At 39.0% G+C, this 22,926-nt stretch overlaps 1 protein-coding gene across 3 annotated transcripts in view; it reads right to left on the bottom strand.

The window, feature by feature from the left end:
- cdh24b (cadherin 24, type 2b) overlaps window positions 1-22,926 on the bottom strand; it is a 228,856-nt gene that overhangs the window by 97,073 nt on the left and 108,857 nt on the right. The gene's annotated exons all lie outside the window — the stretch shown is intronic.

The raw sequence follows: 22,926 nt of genomic DNA, 5'->3' as shown, positions 1-22,926 counted from the left end.
GCTACACAATCAGAACTCGATAAGTATTTTTGAAGGAGGGACTTCATAGAACAAGGAAGACATCAGCCCGTTTTTAGGACCGTGAAAACAGCGCTATACAGACAAGTAAATTGTGTGAAAAATATCGCGTTTTTTAATCACGTATTATATTGAGAACTGTAAACACAATCATAGCTTCAAAAACACAGAAAGAACGAGACCTTTAAAGCAACACTAAAGAGTTTTTGCTCTTTGCTCCCCCTACAGGTTGGAAGCGGAATTGTCCATTATCACTGTCGTAAATAATTTAGCCTACTGCAGCAAAGCTGGCTCTGATTGGATTGTAGGTCTGCCGTAAAGCAAGTTTTTGTAGTTTTCACTCGAACTACAGGGCCGCGACCCGACGGTTGGAAACTTCTTTAGTGCGCTTTTGGCCGATAAAGTGCCATTCACACTGTTTCGAGTGGATGAATGACTGAAACTTTTTTGGAAACGTTATTTTAAAGTAAAAAAACTCTTTAGTGTTGCTTTAAAGCAGCACTATGTAGTTGCATGTAAAAATGACTTACAGCTCCCCCATGTGGTTGAAAAGCGCAACAGTGCCTGGTATCAGACACTCTTCTGCAGGCAGGGGGAGGGGCGGGGCTGTGTTTCCTACCCTCCAACGACACTTTCAGAGTGTGCTTGTAGCAGCTAGGAGGCTGCTCAGGTTGCAGCAACAGTACAATTTGTCCAGTTAAAAGTTGTTCTATCACTGAAATAATTTTAGAGACATTATTTAAAGGTCAAAAAACTACATAGTGTTGCGTTAACAATCTCCAAACAATTGATTATCCCTCAAATTCCATATCTTCGTCAGATACAGGCTTAAACATAAGCTCTGTTTACACACACAAAAAAAGCTACAAAAAGAGCCTGGGGCCTATCCCATGAAGCTGGTTTAGTTGGTTAGCCAGCTTTGTTTAGGATTAGTTTGTGCAAATCCTGGGTTTTGAGTACCATGAAAATAGCTTTTACCAACAAGGCCTGCACATTGGCTTGGTTTTGTCAACCTGAAACTAATCCTGTAACCCTGAGTTTGTTTAACCATTTTCATGGTACGGGCCCCTGATCTTTGAAACAGCCAATCAGAGCAGAGCTCAACGTTATTATTCATGACCTTTCAAATAAGGTAATAATAGACCATCTCATTCTAAAGGCAAATCCTAGGGTTGTAAATGGACATATCTGTATATTAATAAAGCCACATACTGTCCATGTAGATATCACAGAACAATTTTACATATTATTTCAAGGCATTCTTTGGCACCTTTAAGCAACACTCTGAAAAGTGAGAAAACCACCTTGCAATTGGCTTTACAAGTCGTGTTAAGCTGTGGTTACAGGTCATAAGGTTGTAAAAGAGTCAGACTGCAGCCCTGTGTCGTTGCTGTTCGTGTTGTTTTTGTCAGGCTGAAGCGAAATTGATGTAATGCCATCTGACTCAGCTTGGCTCAACACTAAACGTCCATCAACCGAGCGCCACTCATGTCCGCCTTTGCTAATCACATGTGCGATTACTTTTCGAGCAAGTCAGCAAGTAGTTTTTCAATTTGCTACTGTTCTACTCCTTCATACATCATTTATGATCGAAACCGTCTTATTTTCAACCAGGTTTATGCAAATTACCGGTGGTTATTACCATAACAGCTAAAATATGGAGGCGGAGTGTGTGGTTGATTTTATCTTTAATGCGCCCGTTTGAGATGTTATACCCTTTCAATATTTTTTTAAAAGAAAGCAAAGAGGCAGAAAAGGCATTGATTCTAATGTAAATCTCTTTTGTGCCTTTAAAAGGCAGTTTGCTCACTTCTATGCTACTGCCGACTGCTGCCAAGATGAAGGATCTTGTGCCAAAAGCTCTACATCACCAAACTGTAAAAGACAGAGCTTTTTTCTCTTACATTATTCTGAGCTTGACTTTGCGTAGCCTGTATGAATAAAAGCACAAACAATAGTAAGTTGGTACTTTTCCAAGACACTTTGCATATAAAGTGCTGTGCAGTTCAAAAATAGCACAGAGAAATGGTGATTTAAGCGCATTTTAACTAAGAGTGCAGTCCATTTAAAAGTGGTCATCTCCATGCCCCATTCCTTGTATAAGCGAAACACTTTGAAGTGAAGGGGCATACCGTCGGGATTATACTGTACTTTCAAAGCCGTTTTTACCATGTTACCATCATTATTTGTATAAAATTTCATTCTTCAATAATTTTAAAGTAAATTACAAAAACATTTTGCAGCTTCTCAATAGGGTGGTCAAAAATCAAGGACTGTGAGGCTACTGTGTACACCATCATTATAATGATTATATACCTTCAGAGCATTCAGTTATGTATTGTCAAAGCTCGTAGTCATTCATACTTGCATTAGCCTGCACCTTTTTAAATTATGTTTGAACAGCACAAAGGGTTAGGGTTAGATCCCTCTCTTCGGGCATTTCTCTGTCTATTAATGACGTTTCATCTCTCCATGATTTTTCTTTCAGTGGCTTTGCCCTCATTCTGTGGCAACAGGCATGGTTAAGTGGAGCGGACGGCCTGCCTCAGCCGAGAGGCCACTGAATAAATATTAGCTCAAGGTCACGATCTGTATTCATACTGGGATGTGCATAATCATGAGTTAACCCTTATCATAACCAATTCTCGGTCTGAGCAGAACCAAAGTCTTCAGTCCTCCAGCTGCAAATCAGTGACAATGAAGCATCTTTAAAGATTTTATTCTATCTAGCCAGACATAAAAGAACCAAGATTTTTTAGTTCATTCGTCTAGACCAACTTTTTCAGCCCAAGGACCACTTTATCTTCCAATTTTTTTCTGAGGACCACCTAACAGAATCCCACTCTAACATGCCCCCAAAAAACAACTAAATAGGAAGGATAAGCTAAACTTAAGTTTAATATGCAACTGTTCCAAGTCAAAAACTATGTTCAGAAATTATTATATGAATTTTATTTCATTCGAAAAAGTAAATGTGAAATGAGTCGCAGCTTACAAACTGCACATGTGAAAAAAAGTGCAATTAAACATACTGTAACAGCCTAGGTCCCACTTAATGTCATTCCAAAGAGCCATTAGTTTAAAACTGAGGTGGTGGGTATATGAAGTCTATGGTTGTAACTATGGTAACAATAAAATGCTAAAAAAAATCCCCTTAATGTCCAAAATCACTGAAATTACAGGGATTTTACACATGAAGCAAAAAACTAGTACATTACAAAACTAATAGATCTGTGGATTTTAGCCGCTTTCAGTTGACGCTTGACCCTTCTTTTGACTCCTCTTTGGTTTAGCCACCGATCTATTTTTATTGATATCACAGTTTTGCAAGTGCATTAAAAATCTACTTAAATAAGTGACTATAAACACTTGCCTAGTTTAGGTCATCTTTTGGCGGACCACTGGGGGGGTTGGGCGGACCACTGGTGGTCCGCGGACCACACTTTAAGAATTACTGGTCTAGACTGTGTAGGTGAAGTTTGAACTGTTTATGCCATGCCTTAAAGGGGGGGTTTAATGGTATTTCAAGCATTCTGACTTATTAACACAGTTATAGAGCTGTTTCCTCATGCTAAACGTAGGCAAAGTGTCAAAAATGCAGTTGGGCGTGTTTCAGAGTATTTCTGTGCCGAATGCACTTCGCCAGGGTTCGTACAAGTTTCGGCTAATTTTTTCCGATTACGGTTCTAACTGACGTTTCAGGGGTTTTCGATACGTATCACTTCTTTATATGGGCTTCCGCCGGAAAACTTCCCCCGGAAAACCCCGCCCAGCCGTCAGTCAGCGGGAGACGCTAGAGCTTGCTAACAGCTTATCACGCCACTCAGCCTTGTTTAATTTCAAAAGTCAACAATGGCACAACAAGAAGTGTGTTTTTGGATGTAAGGAGAAGAAAGCCAGCCTTATGGAAACAATGGATATAGTTTATTATCCGGATTAGCAGCGGAGTTTTGCGTGTGTGTTTGATGCGGTGGATTTTCAGAACCGGGTCATGACGAGTTACACGTGGTAAGTAAGACTTCTGTCTTATGTTGGAAATAGGCGCGTGTATATTATATAAATGACACGAACATGTAGTGAATCATAAGTTAAACAGACTTGTATAGTGTTGTATGACTCGTACTCGCTCCTCCCGTGTTATAACTCCTCCTTCTTCATTTTTTCGTACGTTATCGGAAAGATTCGGTAAAGCTAATCTTTCTTTTATAAATCTGATTAAACTAAAGACTCTTCAGAGATATAAAGGATGTCATACTACTCCATAGGTATTCCAGATTAATATCAGAAATGCAGAAACAGCGTGTGTTACGTGAGCTTTAACAAATATATATTTAAAACAATTGCAAATGACAAGCAATTTGTCTGTCAACATGCAGTGTGAACCATTGCTTGATGCAATACACATCCAATAAGAACATACATATGATGTTTACATTTAATAATTGGTGGACACTTTTTTACACTGTTTAATGCACAGTTACGTGGGTGGGGCTATTTAGGAAGACACTAATACCAAATGATCTGTAAAGATCATGAAAAAATTCTTGATTGGAAATAAATGACTGGAGGTCATTTGGTCACCGCTAATATAAATGTCAGTGTTAATAGAGCTTCAGTTCAGCATTATGTTAGCAGTGCAAAGTTTAATTCCACATGAACACACACACGCAGATATAATAATATAACTTGATTGTACTGTAAGTTAGATCAGTGGGTAGCACTATTGCCTCACAGCAAGAGGATCCCCGGGTTGAGTCTTGGCTGGTTTAGGAGGTCTTTCTGCATGAAATTGACATGTTCTCCTTGTGCACAGACCCGGATTAACACAATGGAGTGCCCTAGGTTGGCCACATTTAAAGTGACCCCACACACAAAAAATATTTGAATAGTCTAGTCATTTAGGGCTCCAGGCTAACTTTTTTGTTATCAGGAGCACTGTAGCCCCTGAATGAAAATTTGAGTAAATATAGGGCACACCTGCAATGCAATTATTCACATTTTTCCCAAAACAACTGCATTACTGAAAAAATACTAATAGACTTAACTTTATGCAGTTGCTGCACATGTCATTATGCACATTTGATGAAACTTTCAGAATAGGAAGTTATGAACCAAAGAATCATACACAACCTCCTTCACTTATTCTAGGCATAAGATCAACCCAGTATCACGAAATTACAATAATTGTGAGTCTTTTTCGTGTCATTGACATGTTTTTCCGCCTTTTTGCGTGAACATGTCACGCATTTGTGTTTACGTGTCACTGTCACTAAATGCGTTGTCCCAGAATCCACCCATCTCTGTGTTACTATTAAATCAACACATTTTGTGTTACTTTTTACACAACATGTGTTATATTTTAACACAAAATCAACACAAAATGACACATAATGTGTTACAATTACACATAATGTGTTAAGCTTACCGCACAATGATGTGTAAAAATTAACACATCCTTTCTAAGAGTGTAGATACATAATTTCGTGATACAGGGTTGATAAGATACATACCGGTACATATACAATAAGTTATTTCCAGATAGCATATTGTAATGAGATAAGTGGCATGGCAATACACATACTTGAATCCTTTCCACGTTTCTCTTCTTTTATCCAGTTTCCTTAACTGGGCACTGATGTTTAAGTCCTTTATTCTCATCTGTAATGTTTTTGGTGTTAATGTAGGCTAGAAGTTCTCCCGTTCTCTCTATCTCTCATTTCTGCAATGTCTAATTTTAAACCTGCGCGGGTGCATCTTCTGGCGGTTCTGAGTGAGATGTGTTGATTTTTCCCAGTCTGCGTAGACCCATCGGTAAATTTAACTGAGCGCATGATGACATAAAATGATTGATGTGTCATGCAAATGTGTGGTAAATACCCAATCGAGCGTATTTTTGTCACATGCGTGAGTACTTGTAAAAAAAACCTGCTTGCGCTGTGTCAAAAACTCAATATGGTCGCAATCTGGAACGCTTGGAGCCCCCCCATTTGCCTGGTGCCCAGGGTAGAGTTCTCAACGGGCCTGAAAATTACAACCCGACCCGACCCGGCCCGTGGCTTTTAAAGCCCGGACCCGATGTAACCCGACACATCAACGTGAATTATCTGTCCGAACCCGACCCGCGGCCCGACGCCGCCGACCCCCCCCCTGCCTTTTTTTCTCATACACGTAACGTTAGGCTATTATCATGACCAGCAGACGGAAATTCAAACCAAGCTTTAATGTTCACGCCTTATAACAATACAAACAACTGAAACACTAAACTTTAAATATAGGCTATATAAATATGCCTAAAAATGAATTCACCTGCGGCAAGTTTACTTTTCTCCATCTCTTCTTCTCCAGGCAACAGGCGTGCATGCAGTGATAGCAATAAGCTCTTGGGCGGATCCCCAACGGATTTGCTCTGAAGCGGATCCGCAACGGATCCGTTCTGAAGCCGGCAGCTCCGGTCTGGATCCGTTGCTGATCCACCCCGGAGCTTATTGCTATCCCCCGCCCCTCTCTGTGATGCATGTTGCAGCAGCCAGACCAGACTTTTTTTACGGTGAACAGCAGTGATGATTAATAATTTTTTTTGCGGAGCGTAAAATATTAAGCCCGAGGTCCGACCCGACCCGACTCAGTTGCTTATATTTTTGACCCGAACCCGGCCCGAATTCGCGGGTCCCGTCGGGTTTGTCGGGCTGGCCCGACCCGTTGAGAACTCTAGCCCAGGGCACTCGCACAATCCAGTCTATGGATAATCCAGCCCTGTCTGTGCACATATAATTGTTTATAACCCAACAGTTGGGTTTGTCCGTATTAGACCTAGTCTCGCGTAGGTCTGGGAACCATGCCTGGTTTGAATGGCCATGGACCAACAAAAGACCACCCAAGGGGCCATATGACTAACACGTAAAGCAATCAGCTACTGTACATTTCGCTTTGTGACGCGTCATGTTTTTAGAACTGTGGAGATTTCGCACTTTTGGCACTTTTGCATAGTACTTCACGGGTTGGGTCGGGTCAACTAACTTTTGGGGGCTTTTCTACTGGGTACAGTACGTAGTACCCATAGACTGTAAAAAATATGGACGTAGTGTCCGTGACGTCACCCATAGGTTTGTGAAGAGCTTTTTTGAAGCTAATAGTAGGCGGTGCCTGCTGTCGCCATTTTGGCCGCGTGTAACCGTGACTCATTCGCGGATTACCGTAAATGGGTAAAGAGGCGGGACGTGGGTGAAGCTAAAGTGGCTGATTGCTAAAATCATTGCTATGAAATGGAAAAGCATAATTTACATACATCTCTAAAAGTATTATAACATTATAAAACACGTTAAAATATTTCCTTTTCTTTTAAAAATGCAGCATTTTTTCTATCTTGATAAAGCATACTGTCACAGATGTAACACGACAGCTCCTTCTTTGATCAGACGGCTTTGTGTTTTTTTTTGTTTTTTTTCTCGGGTGGACTGTTAAAGATCTCAACCAGTGTTGGGGAAAGTTACTTTTAAAAGTAATGCATTACAATATTAAGTTACTTCCAAAAAAAGTAACTAATTGCACTACTTTTCATGGAAAGTAATGCTTACGTTACTTTTTAGTTACTTTTGCTTTACTTTTTCTTGGCTGAGGCTTGATCTCTTTCAGGCCTTGCAGGTATTTTTTATGATTTAAAGGGGCCGTGAATTGGTCGATTTTATTGCTTTATGACGTTGATTGATGTCTACTTATGCATTTCGCGTTGTTTTTACATTCAAAAACATCAAAAGCAATAAGTAATACGCTATTTTGTAACATGGATTAGTGGCTGTCTTGAGAAATGGTTCGTTTGAAGGGGCGGGCCGCATTGAAGACCTGAACGTAAACACCCACTGCTATGATTGGACAGCTTCATTCCCCGTCATTACATGTAGGGAAATGTTTTTAAAACATTAATGTGATAAAAATAGCAGCCGAACACAAATATGTTTGAGACACAAAAGATTCTGGGTGCTAAACATGATACACATAAATGACAATACGTATATTAAAGTAGAAACAAAACTCGACGTGACTAAATTAACGTTACCGTATAAAACACAGTAAGCGTGCATCCGAATCTAAACTGCGGCTAATAAATCCTTATCAATAACTTTGTATATTTCTATTGTGCTTGTGAGGTTGCTTTTACATTCACGTAATGTTAAATACCACAGTTATATGATAAAAAATAAGCTTTGTTGAGTGTTTGACCTTTCAAACGCAACTTGCCTAAGTTACCGTATACAACACAGTAAACGGGCATCAGAATCTAAACTGCGGTTGATAAATCCTTCCTTATAACTAACTTTGTATATTTCTACCTTTAAATTACAGTCGTATTGTTAAGTGTTGTACCTTTATTAATCGTTTAATGTTTTTAGTAAATTAAAACAGTCAACAAACGTATTTAGACACGGATGTTACAACAGGACACATCAAGCAATCTCTTTTAACAAAGCAATAGTGAAACGCAGTAACTTAAATAAAGTAAAATGTCTTACTGTGAATTATACTGCTGTGTCATTGTTGTCAGATCCAATATAAGTGGTGCTTCTGACTGAGTCTCTCTGCAAATCCAGCATCGACTTCTTTACAAATGAATCCATGTCCACAACGTTAACAAACGCTCCCCACACGAGCTGGAACTTCTTCAAAAGCAAACTTTATCCAAGCATATTGCTAATGTTAGGTTCCAAGCCTCCGAATTGAAGTATTTAGCTTCTGTGTTGTTCCCATGGTTGTTCCCACGCGGTTCTTTCAAAACCGAAAAAGCGTTTCCATGGTATCATAACAGATCACCGCGTCAAAATAAAAGTCTCTCAGAAAAAATGTATTTAAAAAGTCATTTTGGTTAAATTTGTCAATCTTTAAAGACATGTTTACTTACTGAGACACACGTGTCACGCGAAGCTGTGGGCGGGGCTACAAAAGTAGACTTTTCCTTTTGGTTATGGGGAGGTGTTTCAATTCTACTTTGACGTCATAGATTTCCGAATTTTAGACTGGAGTTTTTAGCTGGCTTGGTGCCAAAGACGGTTATATTTCAGTAGCACGGACGTGTTCAGTTCTGAAACTTGCAGGATGTTCATTTAAGTATGATGACCTCTTATATAACAAATTATCAAGTTAAAATTGAGTTTTTGATTCACCGCTCCTTTAAATATTCTGCATTCAGAAATTGCATATTTTTACACAAAAATGTCGAGCTCTGGCCTGCCCTCTCAGTTTCTGACTCAAACTGTTCCCACACAGGCATGTACGCATAGAGTGCATAATGTGACTACATTCAGTTAAATTCAGTACATAATTTTTTTTATTAAATTAATTAAACTGAAAAGTAACTTGCATTACTTTTTTAAAAAAGTAACTGAAATATTAATGTGTATTTAAAAAAGATTTTTTACTCTTTACTTCAGAAAAGTAATATTATTACGTAATGCACGTTACTTGTAATGCGTTAAACCCCAACACTGATCGAAACACACACGTCTCACGGAGATCCTGTGTAATTCATCCAATCAGAGGAGGACTTTGAATCTGCTGAAGTATTTTCAGATATAATAAATGTTTCCAGATATTTCCGTATATGAGACTATATTTGAACAAACTATGTGTCGAAACAACCCAGCATTTTTTAGATTTTGTACTCTGGTTTCCTCCCATAGTCCAAAGATGTGCAGTTTAGGTGAACTGGAGATGACAAATTGTCCTTCCCCAACTTGTATGTTTAATAATGTGTGTGTAGATTTACATGGATGTGGACGATTCTTACCATGAGTATAGCCACAGATGTTGGAATGGCGTTAAGAAATAAACAAACAAAGAAGTGGCAGATGCATACTGTAAATATAAATACAAGGGAGTACCAAATACATCAATATAATTTTGTTCTGTCAGTAAAAAACACCCTTTACACATGACTGTTTTTCAGTTATGAAATATAGCACTTTCATAGGTCAGAAAATATAATAACACCACTTGCTTGAGCCATAAAAGAAAGTTCACTTTAACTTTTGAGGGAAAATGTAGGTAACGTGAGATAAAGCAGAAACCACAAAGCCCCGATCTGCTAGTGTGTGTGGTGTTATCTTGATTCACAAGTGAGAGGAAGTGAACAGAATAAAGGCAAAAAGCAGTAGAGAATAGCTTTGACATGTTCTCTTTGAATTTCACTTATAATGCACTCTCTTACTTTCTCCTCCTCCCCTCCAGCTCCCACTCTCGGGTCTGAAACGCATTCAAATTTCTTCTCCACGGGGGTTTATAATAAAATGGTATTTAACCACGCTCTCTCTCTCTCTTTCACCCTCCCTCTCTTGTGCATCCTACTCTCTCCTTGTTTGCTATGCACCAGCTCACTTTTTAATTCTTTTCCAGCCATTCTCTCTCTTTCTCTCTCTCTCTCAGGTTTACAGACTACATATCATAGTCTTAGGCTGCATCCGAAATCACATACTGTGACAGTATGTACTGAATTAGATAAAGTACCTACTCATTGTGCGTTAAAAAAACAGTAGGTACTATATAGTGACTATGAATTCGGACATACTACTCACCTCGCCTACTGCTTTTTGCCTACTGTGTAGTATGGTAGTAGGCGGTTTGGACGTAATCTTAGCCTCAGACGTCACACTGAATGTCTGATGCATACTGTCTACAAAAAAACTTATCTGGAAAGACTTCAGCAGATTCGAAGTCGCAATCTGATTGGTTGAATCCCATAGGATTTCTGAGAGAGAGACCTGTGTGTTGCCATCTTTAAGAGTCTGCTTGGAAACAGCACAAAGTCGTCTGGTCGAAGAAGAAAGCTGCTGTGTTTACAGTAACAGTATGCTTCATCAAGATCAAATAAACACTGCATTTTTAAAAGTGTGCAGGATATTTTAATGTGTTTTTATATTGTTGTTATACACTTTCGTGAATAATTTACATAAAGCATAATTCATGATTGCTTTACGTGTCAGTCATTTAGCCTCTAGGGCAGTCCTTGCAGCTATGGTTCCCAGACCTTCAGTATGACTAGACCAGTGGTTCTCAAACTTTTTCAGTGTGCGGCCCCCCTTGTGTATGGTGCATCCGTTCATGACCCCCTTAAGGAATGTAACGTATGACATAACATATTGTAAAACTTAACATTTGAATTAAACAAAACATATTAAAGGACAGGTTCGGTATTTTGCACTTGAGGCCCTGTTTTCGGATTGTTTGTGATGGAGTGGGGCGGTTTTGACTGAAATTTCGACATGTGCGGCTGCCCTGGGGGTTTTCTGGTGTTTGTGTTTCGCCTCACACCTCTGCAGTGGGTTTGGTGGTGCACTGGAGCGGTCCTTCCTAGGATGCATTGAACTTTCGTTTGCAGGGACGTGGGGCTCGGCGAGTGGTCGGGGGTGTTCACTGGTGTGCTCACACAGAAATCGCTGCAAAAGATGCTTTCCAACAGGTGTTTTAGCATTCGTTGTTAACTTGTGGACCTTTTTTTCCAAACGCCTCACACCCGTACATTCTTCCGCTTAGAGCTTGAATAATAGACACTCCAGCCCAGGTGGTGGCGCTAATCCGCCATTGCCAATTGCAAGAATAGAAACAAAGTTCCCGGCGCGGAGTAATACCGTACCTCACAGCACATCTAATACAAGTCAATGGAGTTGGCAAAAACTACGATAAAACCTGTTGGAATGCGTATTTTTCAGCGATTTTTGTGTGAGCATACCAGTGAACACCCCTGACCGCTCGGTGGGTTTCACGTCTTTGTAAACGAAAGTTCAATGCACCCCAGGAAGGATCGCTCCAGTGCACCACCAAACCCACTGTAGAGGTGGGAGGCGAAACACAAACACCCCAAAACTCTCGGGGCAGCCGCACACGTCGAAATCCCAGTCAAAACCGCTCCACCTCATCACAAACAATCCGAAAACAGGGCTTTAAGTGTCCTTTAAGTTATACAATCTAGTGCAGTTGGTTGGTAGCCTTATATTTCTGAGGTTTAATTAGACAAAATTCATGATAAATTAATGTACTTTATAATATGTCATAAAACTGGGGCCCCCTGACACAATATCGCGGCCCGTTGGCCAGCAGTCTGAGAACCACTGGACTAGACTAAACTGTAAAAAAAATTGCATTAACATTTTTAAGTAATTTCAACTTTTATATCTTATAGGTCATGAGTTCATGAGATGCTGTAACTTTCAGCTCCCCTAGAGTTAAACATTAGATTTTTACCGTTTTGGGATCCATTCAGCTGATCTCTGGGTCCGGCGGTACCACTTTTACCATAGCTAAGCATAATTCATTGAATCTGATTAGACCATTAGCATCGCGCTAAAAATATTCAATTCAATATTTTTCCTATTTAAAACTTGACTCTTCTGTAGTTATATTGTTTACAAGGACTTTGCTGTCTCCTTGGTTACTTTCAATAGCAGGGGACTATTTTCGGGCGCTGCGTAACATCATTGCAAAGTCCTTGATTATTACACCGAAATGAGATTATATTTCCATTTTGCCAAATCAGCCTAGAAAATCTCAACTTTTAATTTTCTGTCGGTCCCAGTACACAATGCAACCACAGAAGAATCAAGCCTCAAATAGGAAAAATATCCAAACTCTTTGGTTATTTTTGAGTGCGATGCTAATGGTCTAATCAGATTCAATGGATTATGCTAAGCTATGCTAAAAGTGGTAGTGCCAGACTCGGAGATCAGCTGAATGGATTCCAAAACGGTAAAAATCAAATATTTAACTCTAGGGGAGCTGGAAAATGAGCCTACTTTCAAAAAAAGTGGAGTGTCCCTTTAATAAATAAAGTTAAAATAACTTAAAGGCGCAAAAGAGGATGTTTTGTTTTATAAAGTTTTGCAATATTACTTGAATCTATCTTAACTAACTGATAAAAGACAATTTATTAGGTGCACTAAAAGTAATAATATTAATATACGTCTGTGCACAAGGTAGGGCCTTAAAAACATCAGCCAATCGTTTACGCAATCATCGCGTAAACAATTGGCCCTCTGGCTTGTCAATCATTGCCATAACGTTCCTTGTGAGAGACGTGCGTGCTCCAGTAACTTTACACAGGCGTTAGTTTTGGTTTGTTTTCATTGTCGCTACTGCTTTCCTCCTTGAATTTGCACCATGGAAGAGAAGAAACCCGAAGTAGGACGCAAAAGAAATACTTTTTATTTAAGTCGCTGAGAAGAGGAGAAATTTGTCAGAAGAACATAATCTAACCAGAGTCGTTCTTGGAGTAACATTTCAACCTGGAGAGCAATAAAGGTGTCCAGACAGACGCGCAGTTCGCAAGAATTCTTCTCGCCAGGTAACAGTGATTATTCATTCTTTGTGGAATAATTATTGTTGTACTGTTATTTAGGTATATCAATGTTAATCTTGTACTGTAGTTGTAAGGCAGTGACCAGTCTGCTACATGCTAGTTGAAATGGGAGTAGCGTCGACTGAGCTATCGTTACGTCTTGTGTGTTTATCATCATATCATTTCACATAATAAAACCACTGACGCGACACAGCATATGCCGGTGGTAAACAAACACACGTGTTTCAATACTCGTGCACCAGTTTTGGGAGGCGTTCCCTAGAAATGAGCTATGAAGGGGGGGAATGAGCTGTTCTTACGTATGAGCTCTTTGGATTCTCAGTCGTCAAAAAACATACTCTTTTGTGCCTTTAAGCTAATTCAACTTTATTTTAGAATTTACAGCAAATCATTACTAGGCAAAGTATTATTATTATTTTTTTAAACATTTAAGAAAACAGTTTTGCCTCCTCATTTTATAAAATGTTTTGATGGCTAATTTGTATAAATTCATACAATGTGAATCTTACAAAAACATCCAATTACGAGAATAAAGCTATAATGAATACTCCACCCCTAAATTTACCCATCACTGAGGTGAAAACAGATCGCACAAATGTGTACAAATTAGATTGTAAATTCATACAAACAGCCACCTCATTAAAAAGTTACGAGTTGCCATGAAATTGTGTTTTTCTTTGTGCTATTTCCAGGCGACTACTGAACATGTTAACTCCTTTATATAAAGTAAGAGCATTCTAGAAAAATTCAATAACTCATGCATTTTCACTAGCTATACCGGACATTTCTGACCCCACTGTACGGTATAAGCGCTCCATCTTGACCTTCCACTCTGGCATGCATTTAGATCTCATTTGCTCTGCGGCATCAACTCTCTGACATCTCCTTATTCCTAACACACCTCTCCATCCATCCATTCATCCTTCATCAAAGCTGCCCAACCTGCTGCTCGTCTCCACCCTGCATCTCAGCATCGTCCCTTCCACTTCCTTCATCATTCACCTGTGTCCTTATCTCTCCCTCTCATGCACTAACTCTCTCTCTCTTTATCTTCTTGTCAGTCTTTCTCTCTCTCTCTAATTGCTCTCTCTCTCCCGCTGAGCTCAAGCCTGGAGGCTAAATGATTTTCACTGCAAGAGACAGAGTCAAAGAAAACACAAAGCCGTTTGGAAAGAGACATTCTGCAATTATTACTGATGATCTCGCGCGCAGCATGCGCATGCTGCGACTGTTGCCCCTAAAATGTTCTTGTCTTTGTAGCTCCCTTCTTTATTCTCATTTCTACTCATTTCCTCTACTTTGCTTTATATTTAATTCTGTTCGGATGCGCATTGAACAAAAGAGCTCGTTGGCCGTAATTTCAGGAGCGAGAAGCGAAGTGCGTGCGTGGACTGTATGCCATATTTGGCCACCCAAGAGACACACCCCATTGAAATGCCAGTGACGGCAACTACCTACCCCTGCCAATGCCTAATATATTCGAAACGCTCCCAGAGTGCTCAAAAAATGAGAAATATAATAAGTCAGCATGCAAACCTAAGCACAGCACGAAACTCGTTTTGACAAGTTTGGAGCTCCACGGTGCCATTTGAACCTCCTTTATTCACCACAAATATGCAACACCATGCTCCCGTTGAAGAGTTAGAGGCTTTATCAACAGATTGCCTCAGATCTCGAAACAATGCAGTGTGCTTGGTGAGAAGCACAGGTGGATTTGGTAAGCATCAGTGAGGATTCCTCATGACAGCTCCAGGGGATGCAGGGCTTGCGAAAGGAGCGCAGGGGTTCAGGCGGCTGACTGCGGATGCATTGAGATTTCTCTAAGGGACAGCTGGAAAGGCGAGTGTATTACATTACAGGTTCCCTGTACTACCATATCATCACCTGAGCATAAGGTAGAAACATAAGGGCGTGTATACAATCATAGCATCTTAAACAGGCATAATACTAATGCTTTACAAGACCGTGTTTGAAATAAATGTACACGGACACCTGAATAACGCACCTCCTATTTGTGCTGGTTAAGCATTAAATTTCAAATGCGTGGGCATATCCTGTCTTTTGTAAAAGCTTTTCACTAGATGTTGGAACAAAGCATCAGGAATTAGCTTGCACTGAGACACAAAATGTTGAGCAATGGGGCTCTAAAACTGAAGAGCCCACCTCATGAAACCTTAAATGACAAATGGGACACTGTTCAGCCTTGTTAACCTCACGGGCCCGCGTGTGATGATGGTACACAGGACCGCGGGAGCACGTCAAGTATGCCATTCGGGACGGAGCCTAAGTGTGAGTGCAGCCGAAATAGCCGAACCTGTTAATTATAAGAGGTTGTCCACCTTCTTTTGGTCACGTAGTGCATCAAATTATCAGAATTATTATTGGGGGTTTCAAAAGCCATCCAAGTGGAGACCACTGAGCTGCCCTGAAATTACAGGAATCAAGTATTTGTGAGTGTTTTTAAATGGATCTTATTAAGTATTTGTAATGCATCTGATGGTGTTTTTAAAGCACTTTGCATGAGAGGATTTTGAAATATGATATGAAGAAAGTAAAAGATCAAAGCTGTTTACAGAATCTTGTCAACAGAGTTTTTCAGAGCTCTATGAGGAGGCTTTTGAGGTACTACTAGACATAAGTGAACTTGATATTAAACAAATATGTATATAGAAGTAATGGCTGTGCTTCCCTTTATTTTCATCTTTCGCTCTCATGCCAGAGATGTTAAACGTACCGATTTGTCAAAATGTTCCTCAATTAAAAAATATATTTTGGCAAAAATACACTTGAGTAAAAGTTAAACATGTAGGGGTGAGCGGGGCACAAACCAACGCAGGGTTAATTGTGACACGGCTACTTACATATTTATACACAGCAGAGCAATCCGTGGTTTTGGTCTTTTTCTCTTACTGTTAGAAGATGATCTCCTGTGAATTTATGAAAAGTTTTGTTGGTAAAATTAAAAGTTGAGATTTTCTAGGCCGATATGGCTAGGAACTATACTCTCATTCAGGCGTAATAATCAAGGACTTTGCTGCTGTAACATGGCTGCAGCAGGTGTAGTGATATTAAGCACCGCCTGAAAATAGTCCCCTTGGTTACTTTCAAGGCTAGCCATATCTGCCCAGAAAATCACAACTTCCAATTTTCCGTCAGTCCTAGTACACGATGCAACTACAGAAGAGTCAAGCCTTAAATAGGAAAAATATCGAAACTCTTTAGTTATTTTTTAGCGCGATGCTAATGGTCTAATCAGATTCAATGGATTATGCTAAGCTATGCTAACAGTGGTACCGCCAGACGCGAAGATCAGCTACATGGATTCCAAAACGGTAAAAATCAAACGCTTATATTTAGGGGAGCTGGAAAATTAGCATATTTTAAAAAAGTGTGTATCTTTAAATATTTATTTTTATGATAGAGCCAAAGCCAAAAAGTATTACTTTGTGTATCGCTCTCCCCTACTTTAGTGTTTAAAATGAAGGTGTGTTGAAGTATTTAAAAGTAATTATTTTTATAATGACACTACGACACAGGTAATCTTCTCATTAGCGCAGTAGCTTTGCTTCACAAACTTTGAAAAGCGGCCCATTCAATCACAATTTTCTGACTTTAGGTCAAAGACTGTCGGTTGTGGTGACTGAAGATGTGCTTCTTTACAAGGATGAATTACCACAGTTGTGGCCAATTAGCTCACATTTTACATTAAAATGGATCCTTATTGCCAACTTTAATTAAAAAGTTACTGTTAGTAAAACTCACAGAGACGTGATCAGATGTGTTAGCTTAGCTCATTAAAAAAGAAAGATTCCAAGACTTAAAATCTACATATTGCATCAGACATTATAACATAAATCTATTGTATTGCATGATAATTGTAGGTTTTGAAAGTCTGAAACACTGAGCCAGAGACCATGTCTAAATTTTGTCACATCTTGTAATTCAAACTAAAATTTATATTATCACATACTCAAATGTCACTCGAAACTCGTATGAATTCTTTTGGAACGCGAAAGGACTTCTAATCAAAATGTCAAAAGCTGTTCTTTATCATACAATGAAATATGCAAGAAAAAGATGGTGATCAAATTGCAGCTGTCAAGTTCAGCTGCAATTTTACTTAGTACGTTAAAAAATGTTTGGTTCATTATAAGGTCAGATCTGACTACTAGACAACTAGACTAATAAATCTTACACTTAAAAACAACTATGTTGTTAAATGTTTTTTTGGGGTATGCTTTGCTGTATTTCCATCTGAACAAAGCATTAACCAGGACTATAAAACTATTAAATGTACCTGCATATATGAGGGGACTTCAGATGCAAAACCCTCTAAGTGCATCTGACATGTTTTCTTGTAAACGAGCATTGTTTTATCAGGCTCTTATGTTTAGGTTCAGTAATTTCACTTTAATGCCAATGAAAAGCTTTTTAGTCATTAATTGAAATTTCTCAGTATTGGGGTAACGCATTAAGCCGATTTATAGTCGTGCATAAGCGCTACACCTTACGTTATCCGTAGCCTGTGCGTAGCTCTGCGTAGCCTGACGTCCACCTTGCTAAATTTTTAACAGCGTGTCAGTTCTACGCGGGACCACAAGCTCTGCGATTGGTCCACCAGAACCCCTCCCGTCAGGTAAAAACTGCGTCATAGGTATTTTCGTTTGCGACTGTAAAAACAAATATGAGTCAAGTTGAGGAGAGATTTAACTCAAACTGCACCAAAAATCGCTGTTTATTTACTGGCCTTCTCAAATCATACACAACAAATTGCTGTTTCTTCTTTGTTTGTGGGTTAACTTGCCAAGCTTCTTCTTCTTTGACGGTCACGCTGCTACTGTGGTTACACGCATGGATACTGCCTACCAGCGGTCTGCACATGTGTTTGCACGTCGACGCGGACGATGACGCAAAAGTTTAAATGAAAACCGATGCGGAAGCTACGGCGTTGCGGATACACTGTAGGACCTACAGTGTACGCACAACTATAACGAGCCCTTTACATGTAACGTGCATTACGTAATAATATTACTTTTCTGAAGTAACGAGAAAAGTAACGCATTACTTTATAAATGTGTACACATTGACTTACTTTTTTTAAAGTAATGCAAGTTACTTTTCAGTTTATTAATTAGATGTAAATAAACAATGAAGTTCATTAAACTGAACGTATTAACGTAGAATTGCACACTCTATGCGTGAACAGTTTCAGTCAGAAATGAAGATGACAGACTAGAGCTTGACATTTTTGTGATGGAAAATGCAATTTCTGAATGCAGAACTTATCAGTCATAAAAACACCTGCAAAGTAAGAAAAGTAACGCAATTAGTTACTTTTTTGGGGAGTAACTTAATATTGTAATGCATTACTTTTAAAAGTAACTTTCCCCAACACTGAAAGTTCTTACATTCACAATTGTCACGTTAGACATTTCATTGGTTCTAAAAAAAATCCACTTCTTTGGACAAGACATACTGTAATAAACAGATGCAAAATCATTCAACTATTCAAAAGAAATCACAGCTGGTTGTGTGGATGCATCTCTCGGTTGACTTGCATTATCCATTTATTCCATATTCCTGTGCAAATGCCACATACAATAGTAAAAACTTCCCAAACATGTTGCTGACAAAACAACCGTGGCATTGTGAATTGAATTTGTAAACTAAGACGTTTCAAATCAAACCCAATCAAAGAAAACTCAAAGGAGCGGGACGGGCTAGAAATTTAAATAGATAATCAGAGACCCACAATACACAAAAGCACAGATTATAGTGTTTGCAGGCACTGAAAATATTGCTTCAAATCATCCTCATGTGAACTTAAACTAAATCACAGCGCCTTAATTTTGTACGTTCCTTATTATGACTGTTAGAGGGTCTAGGAAGATGCAGTTTCACCAGATCTGCATTACGGCAAGATAGGTTTATACAATACAAGAGTACGATTTGTTTCCCTTTGGTTTACACCTTGGCATTACGTTCACATACCTGAGATAATTTATGTCCCTACATAAAAATGCAAATACACTGATTATAGAATTACAGAGGAGAGGATCTTTATAAAGCCCCTGCGTACATTCAGGGTGTTTAGAAAATTAATCCTTTGACATTAACGTAAAAACTCTTTGATTATAGATTAGCGTACAGATAATTGCATATTATTGATGCTAAAGTAACTCTATATATTATACGGATGGTTTGAGTATAACTATGAACCAGAAATGCAAATGCTGAGTATGTGATTAGCTGCCTCCTGTAGAACGAGTGTGCTGTAGTATTTGGCACATTTGCCGCAGGGCTACGGGTTCACTTCAGCTCTTTATTAAATCATAATCATCTCAGTTATTAGGGCGCAGAAAACACACGTCCCTATAGATTCCTGAAGCTTAAACGTCCATAAGAGCATTAGTACGTAAAAATGCATTAGGCTCTTGCATGCACACAAACAAGACACTCAGTCCGGTTTGGCATAAGTGTTAGAAACCGTGAAGAATGCTCAGTGACCAGGACCTGACAGCGACTGCACTGCCACCTGTTAAGCACACAATATTGGCTCTAATGACATAGTGGAGTGTCCATCTGTGCCATTGGACAACATCACCTAAGGCATTCTTATACTTGTAATACCCCATTCCTTCTCTCTCTGGCTTTCTCTTTCTCCCTAATGAAGATCAATGTCCTTTTACCCGCTCTAAACAGCCATTCCATTTGAAACGTAGTGATCAAATGTGTCTGAAACCATTGGGTGGATGTCTACGGGTAAGGAGCTGGGTATTAACAGCGCGGGGTTCCATTAAATGCTGGAGGAACAAACTCAGAGACAGAAAGACAGTCCCAGAAGAGCACGCAAGAGGGATTTCTATTCCCGTAGTGTTGTCTGACTGCCGCAGGCAAACACGCAGAATCATCATCATTCATTTACTCAATGTATTACCCCACTGCCTTTCCCAGCCATTTAGCTACAGCTCAGGGAAAATGCAAAAGGTAAAATGGGGGTACTATGTGCATTCTATTAACTATAATCCAACCAATTTCTATCCTTACTTTTGACATCCTATCTGAATATGCACAGCTTGTTGGAAGTGTCAGCTTGCAACTCTTACCGTAAGTTTGAATGTCCACAAATTGAACTTTATCTTAGGCATCGCAATAATCCATAAACAAGGACAACAACACAATAAAACAAATATACATGAACAATATGCCCACTGAAAATGCATACTAAATAGGAATATATTGTATGCACCGTAAGTCACTTTGGATAAAAGCATCTGCCAACTGCACAAATGTAAATACATGAGAACAATATTAAAAATACTTCAACGTTACACTTCAGCATACGCACACTTATATGCATTTGCATATTATATGTATATGCATACATAACCACACCTACACATATTCATATCTCAGCATTTTATATTCCAATGACACTTTAACATGCCCAATGTTTCCTCTCTCTCAAGGTAACTGATGAAAATGAGAAAAATCCTCTATAATAGGCAAAGTTTTTGTTTAACTTGTAATATATATTACTTACGAGGGTCTATTTATTCTTGATTTAGACCTGAAAAGTGTTTTTGTTAGTGTTACCCAATGGTTGATTCAGTCATATAAAAAATATTTCTGATCTGATTACAACCGTTTAAATGTTAACTTAATTTAGACGTGACCACATAAATCACTTACTGTTGGTAACCTGAGAAAAACTCATTTTCAGACTTGATTTCCACACTTTAATGTGTGCTAACAGTTTTGATAAAAACTATTTTCTAAAATGTGGAAAATGTAACAATGACAAATTAGCAGGTATGCTAAATATATTATGTGTATTGTAAAATTACCCAAAAATTTGCCAAATATCAAAATTACCCTTTGATTTAATCACCCTAAAGCAATCTGAGATACACAAGTCCATTATCGCTCAGGCAAGCACATTTTAAGTTATTTTAGTAAATGTTCTTGCTCTTCCAAACTTTATAATGATAGAAAACAGGGATCAGGGAACAACTTCTGACTTTAAACCACAAAAAAGTGCATTCATCCTGAACATGCCTCCAAGGGGTTAATAAAGGTCTTCTAAGGTTAATCGATGCGATTTTGTAAGAAAAGTCTATATTTCAAACTTTATAACTACAATAACTAGCTTCCGATAACGCGTTGCCCCTTGAAAAGTTAAGAAATGTTCAACTTCTGCCGCGAGCAACAGCACTGACGCGGCGCCGACGGATCCACAATTCAATTCGTCAACGCATGACGTCACCCATTAAAAGTGAATGGGAAGCATTAACGCTTACGCCCTGTGTGAATGTACCGTTAGCGTAGTGAGCGCTGGTTGCCATGGATACATTGCACAGTGACTCTCGTGAATTGCGTGAGTTCAAGAAGGCGTTGTTACCAAAAGCTAGTTATTATAGTTTATAAAGTTTCAAATGTGGATATTTTTTCTTACAAAATCGCATCATTTACCCGCAAACCATCCTTATTAACCCCTTGGAGCAATGTGGATTACTTCGGTGAAGGATGAAAGCACTTTTTTGGGGTTTAAAGTCAGAAGTTGTTCGATAAACTTTGTTTTCTACCATTATAAAGTTTGGAAGAGCAAGGACATTTACTAAAAAAAACTCTGAAAATGTTTGTGTGAAAGATGATGGACATGTGTATCTCAGATTGTTTGAAAGTGAGAACATCATGGAGTAATTTTGATATTTGGCTGGAGTATCCCTTTAATGGCATTCTAGTATCTAATAGCTATATTCATGGCAAAAACTGGTTAATCCATACACAAGTTGATCCATACACACGATGGGGGAGGAGCAATTTGGCATCTGCATTTTACCTAACCTACATGTTTTTGGCCTGTGGGAGAAAACCGGAGTACCTGGAGTAAACCTACGCTGAAACAGGGGGAACCCACTGAGGCACTGTGTCACCCCATGTACTTTAAAGTAGTAGTCAATTTTCATTTTAAAAAATTCAGATAATTTACTCACCACCATGTCATCCAAAATGTTGATGTCTTTCTTTGTTCAGTCGAGAAGAAATTATGTTTTTTGAGGAAAACATTTCAGGATTTTTCTAATTTTAATGGACTTTAATGGACCCCAACATTTAACAGTTTAATGCAGTTTAAAATTGCTGTTCCAAAGGACTCTAAACGATCTCAAATGGCGCATAAGGGTCTTATCTAGCGAAACGATTGTCATTATATGCACTTTTAAACCACAACTTCTCGTCTTCCTCCGGTCCTGTGACGAGCCAGCGCGACCTCACGTAATTGCGTAATGACGTCGAAAGGTCACGTGTTACATATATGAAACGCACATTTGCGGACCATTTTAAACAATAAACTGACACAAAGACATTAATTGGTATCATTCGACATACAACAATGTCGGAACGGTCCTCTTTCTCCACACTTGTAAACACTGGGGCGGAGTTTCGGATACGTCATCTGTGACCTTTTGACGTGATGACATATTACGTGAGGTCGCGCTGGCTCGTCACACAACCGGAAGAAGATGAGAAGTTGTGGTTTAAAATTATTTTTACTTTTCTTGCCAAAA

This window comes from Misgurnus anguillicaudatus, chromosome 2, assembly GCF_027580225.2.
Source record: "Misgurnus anguillicaudatus chromosome 2, ASM2758022v2, whole genome shotgun sequence".
Lineage (NCBI taxonomy): Eukaryota > Metazoa > Chordata > Actinopteri > Cypriniformes > Cobitidae > Misgurnus > Misgurnus anguillicaudatus.
Note: the sequence above shows the minus strand (reverse complement) of the source record. Positions and strands in the feature narration are given on the sequence as shown.